The 5,085-nt window shown below is 45.2% G+C and overlaps 1 long non-coding RNA gene across 1 annotated transcript; it reads left to right on the forward strand.

The window, feature by feature from the left end:
* The first annotated feature begins 240 nt into the window (after nt 1-240).
* Nucleotides 241-4,847, forward strand: LOC112667960 (uncharacterized). The gene is made up of 2 exons (XR_003141351.3): nt 241-584; nt 4,192-4,847. It is a non-coding gene; the product is annotated as an uncharacterized LOC112667960 (long non-coding RNA).
* The last annotated feature ends 238 nt before the right edge of the window (nt 4,848-5,085 follow it).

The raw sequence follows: 5,085 nt of genomic DNA on the forward strand, positions 1-5,085 counted from the left end.
TTTTTTTAAGATTTATTTGAGAGAGCACGCGCGAGAAAGAGCATGCCTTTCCAACCTTTTTCCTTTCCCCTCTATTCACTTCTTTGCTCTCTGTCCTGCTCATACTCAGAGCACTTACTACACAGTATTTTTGTGTTTATCTGCTTTTGTGTTTATCTGCCCAACCCCCAGCTCCTGCAGAGGTGCCACAAAGTAAGATGAAGAGTAAGCATAATTTATGGGAGGGATGGGGGTGTGGGCGAGCCAGGCTTTGGTGCCTTAAATCCTAGGAGAAGGACTTTGTACTTAAACCGAAAGAAAACAGGGAAGTGTTCCATTATCTGGAGCAGGTAGGTCACTGTCTTGATGAACATAGTGTGCCTTAAGAATGTAGCAGGTCGTTGCAGACCGCCGGATGGGAATGCGGCAGAACCAGTTAGGAAGTCACTGCAGTGACCCTGCGCTGGAGGGAAGAAGAGCAAGATGGTTGCGGCAGCATGGAGAGGGGAAGAACTACATCTACTAGCTATGGCAAAAGAAATGATAATGAGAACTGAGATTTGCCGAGTTTCCACGACTGGCTAGGCTGTGCCAACACCACCAAGGTGGGTACGGACTCACCCCCATGTTGCCCATGTGCCAAGTGACATCTGGCTAGATTAAGTAACTCTCTGGGGGTCCCACGCCAGCAAGGGGCTGGGCTGAGCTGCCAATGCAGGTCGTCGGGCCCTTAAGACCCAGGGCTGCCCTAGACCTCAAACGCCCGGGTCAGAGGGTCAAGATTATCCGCTGTCGGGCGGCCGGGGTGGCTCAGCGGTTTAGCGCGGCTTCAGCCCAGGCCGGATCCTGGAGCGCCGGGATCGAGTCCCACGTCGGGCTCCCTGCGTGGAGCCTGCTTCTCCCTCTGCCTCTCTCTCTGTGTGTGTCTCTCATGAATAAATAAATAAAATCTTTAAAGAAAAGGAAAAATATATTATCCGCTGTCTGCACTAGGGGCCCAGGAATATTTCGCTGAGCCCTCCTGTCCTCCACCGCGAAGGGCCCTGCAGGGCCCAAGCACGGCAGTGCCCGGAGCCTTAACGAGCCGTCAGGCCCTTTCGGGACCCTCGAGGCCCGCGTCGCGGCGGCGGAAGCGGCTGAGTCACGGCGGGGCAGGACCGCGGCGCGCGAGGCGAGGGCCCGGCGGCCCCTGCCCGGGGAGCGGTGACGCCCGGCGGCAGCGCACTCGGGGGGCGGCCGGCGGCCGACGGCGACCGGAAGAGCTGAGTCAGCGCCGGCGCGCGGGCGGGGGCCGCGCCAGCTCCCGGCCCGCCGGCGGCACCGCCCCGCGAGGACGCGGGTCTGCGCTGGGCGCGCGCGGTGGCGCCCGGGGGCGGCCGCGGAGCCTGAAATGTGAGATGCTGAGGCGCCGCGAAGCCCGCAGCAGGCAGGCAGGTTCCAGTGGGAGCTACTGACCTTGGGGAAAGAGACCAGCTTTGTCGCAAAGACCGGATAGATTTTTGAAGATCAGAGGGACTTGCTCAGGTCCGAAAATGATTAGTCCCTCTCAGTTCCAAAATGCAATAAGTAATAATTAAAACAAAACACACAATTTTATTCTTTTTTTTAAGATTTTATTTATTTATTCATGAGAGACACAGAGAAGCAGAGACACAGGCCGAGGGAGAAGCAGGCTCCATGCAGGGAGCCCGACGTGGGGCTAGATTCCGGGACTCCAGGATCAGGCCCTGGGCTGAAGCCTGCGCTAAACCGCTGAGCAACCCGGGCTGCCCTAATTTTATTTATTTTTTATTTTAATTATTTAATTATTTATTTATTTATTCATGATAGATATATAGAGAGAGAGGCAGAGGGAGAAGCAGGCTCCATGCAGGGAGCCCGACGCGGGACTCGATTCCGGGTCTCCAGGATCACGCCCTGGGCCAAAGGCAGGCACTAAACCGCTGAGCCACCAGGGATCCCCCTTTATTATTATTTTTTTTAATGCAAGAGCAAAGCTTCCAGAATTCCGAAAGAAAATAAACCTTGGAATAAAGATGTACCTAAAATAAAGTTCTACCTGCACAGGGAGCTTTCTAGAGGTCGCTGGTTAACTTGATCCATAGATCTTTCTCCACTTTCTCCCCACTACTATACTGGGACCAGAAACCCATTTTTATATATTTTACTGTTTTTACTCAAGCTGGTTTTTTTTAAGTCAAAACGATACTATAGAAATTTCTGGGGGAAAAAATGATACCTAATTACAGTCCCTAAAACTGGAAACCACAATTACTTTTGCTTCTCCCCTTACATTTTTGTTCACAGTAAGAGGTTTTTACATAGCTGCATCAGAGCTATCATTTTCTATTTTACTGTCTTCACGTAATGTTTTATAAACATTTGCCCATGTCTCACAGATCCTCAAGATCCTTACTTTAAATAACTGCAGTATGCTCATCACGTAAACTACTAAATTATCCTCCTGCAGTGTGCTTGTAGATTATTGACTGGAATTGCTGTTGTTTTTGATTGTCCAGGTTTGTCTTCCATCAGGAAACCTCACTGGGCAGAAGGGTGGAACCTGATGTGGAAAAGTGGCTGCCAACCATTGCACTTTAGGAAAGCTTATTTTCATTTTAAGGGCAGGCATAATTTCTCCAATTATTCTTTTGATATTTTATCCCACTTGGATAATCATAGCCTTTCTTTAATGCCATAAGGTATACATTTATCTATTTATTTTTTAATATTTTGTTTATGCCTGGATGGCTCAATCGGTTAAGCATCTGCCTTCTGTCCTCAGCTCGGGTCAGGATCTCCAGGGTCCTGGGGTGGAGCCCAGCAACAGGCTCCCAGTACACGAGGGACCCTGCTTCTCCTCCTCCTTGCTCATTCTCTCTTTCTCAAATAAGCAGAGACAGAGAGAGCAGGAGCACAGGCAAGGGCCGAGAGAGAGGGAGAAGCAGACTCCCTGCTGAGTATAGGGTGAGGGGTGTCAGTAGAAGTTGGATGCAGGTCCATTGCAAGGTGTGTCCCAGGACCCTGAGAATATGAACTGAGCCAAAGTGCAAGGCTTAACCAATTAAACCACCCAGGTGCCCCATCAGGTATATATTTTTAAAAATTAGACCTTTCCAGGAGTCTGACAGAAGTGGGATTCAGAGTTGTGTCAGATATTTTTGGATTTTCATCAGGCAGTTTATGTTTAGGTGTTACGTTTACAGCCTTCTATGTGACTTGGAACAAATTATTTAACCTATGTCAGTCTCGGTTTCCTCATCCAAAAAATGGAGTTAATAATAGTACATTCCTCATGAACTGTTGTGAGAACTTGAGATCACAGTGCTTAGAATGATGAGTGCACATAATACTCCATAAATGTTTTCTTATAAATACTGTCTTTTTGCTACTAAAGACAACAGTAGCGTTGTATAGAGCAGTGACAGGCACATCTACCATGGTTACCAAGGCTGAAATTGTAGGAGTTCCTTGCAAACTTTCCCCACCATTTGAAAATCAACTCAATGTGTAAGCCTTCTTGATCAGATCAGTAATTTCATAGAGAAAATGGAGAAAGCTAAAAAGAGATCTGTCACCAGATCTTTGGAACAAAGTTTATATTTAGGAACTTGTACCTATTTGGACCCAGTGGGACTGAAGGTGGTGGGGCGGGGAGGAGAAGGAGATCAAGAAGCCATTACTTTTCATCTTAAACTCTCTAGTACTACATTGTAACTATGCAAATATATTATTTATTTCTTGTCCTTTGTTTTGTTTTGTTTTTTGTCCTTTTGTTTTGAACTTTTGGCCTGATTGCTTGCTTTTGAATCAGAAAGCTGGATAGTTCTTCAAATAAAACCAATCTGAGTCCTACATCTGGTTCTGGTGTAACACACACTAGAATTTTCCTTTTTCATTTTTCTATCTTAAGCACTTTTTGAACTGTTATCATTCATTCATTCATTCATTCACTCAACACATACTTGTTCAGTGGCTATTATGGGCCAGGCACTATGCTATATGCTGAATATGTTTCTTTAAATAATCAACCAAAATTTGGAACATGTGTGTCAGCTACCTATAATAGATTTTTGTTCAAGACTTTTATTGCGGTTCCTTGGGTTTGTTGCTAGAAAATCTGGAGATGATCTAATAGAATGTAGCTTTTTCATTTTCTTTTCTTTTCTTTTCCTTTCCTTTTTTTTTTTTTTTTTTTTTTTCTCCCAACAGAGCTGGACCTAGAAATTCTGCTTTGGACTCTAGGGTCCTGCACATAAGAAATGTAGATACAACTGACTTTGGGTCCTGTGGTAAGGGAATCACTTCCACTAATACTGCCTTTCTGGAGCTCTGCCCTAAAATATGTTATACCAAAGGGCCCTGAGGGTACTTTGCTGGAGATGTTATTTGATTCAAATCAATTCAATTCAAAATCATATACTGAGTGCCTACTACTTATCAGCACTGGGGTAGGAGTGGGAGATCAGCCAAAGATGAAAACAACCCAGACCTTGAAGCTGATTATCATTTAGGAGTCTTAAATCTTCCTGAAGTTTGTTCTGATCCAGACTCTTGTCTTTTTAAAATCTTTAACGGGTATCTTTTGCTTTCAGATTTTTTTTTCATCTCAAAAAATACTAAATTTAACTGGACACTATGCTAAGAATTGATGATACCATTTCAAAAAGTTACATTGCTGATTGCAGCCGTTGTTGATAGCATCTGAGTCACCAACACAACAAGCTTGTATCAGTCCAAATTGCAACTGTAACATTTATAGTTTTGCTATGTATAGTTGCAAGCATCTGACTACTGCTTCATAACTTCTGGTATAGCTATGCATGAGCAATTACATACTGAAATACATATTATTTTATTATAAATAACTTTCCTTTGTGTTTTTGTGGGACTTTGTTTTGTAATACAGTTGAGCACTTTGTTGATTTTTAAAAAAAATACATGTCTGTGTCCTTAGACTATAGTATCTTTGTACCCCATTTAAGAATACTAGAGAGGATCCCTGGGTGGCGCAGCGGTTTGGTGCCTGCCTTTGGCCCAGGGCGCGATCCTGGAGACCTGGGATCGAATCCCACATCAGGCTCCCGGTGCATGGAGCCTGCTTCT

Source organism: Canis lupus, chromosome 21 (assembly GCF_003254725.2).
Source record: "Canis lupus dingo isolate Sandy chromosome 21, ASM325472v2, whole genome shotgun sequence".
Classification (NCBI taxonomy): Eukaryota; Metazoa; Chordata; class Mammalia; order Carnivora; family Canidae; genus Canis; species Canis lupus.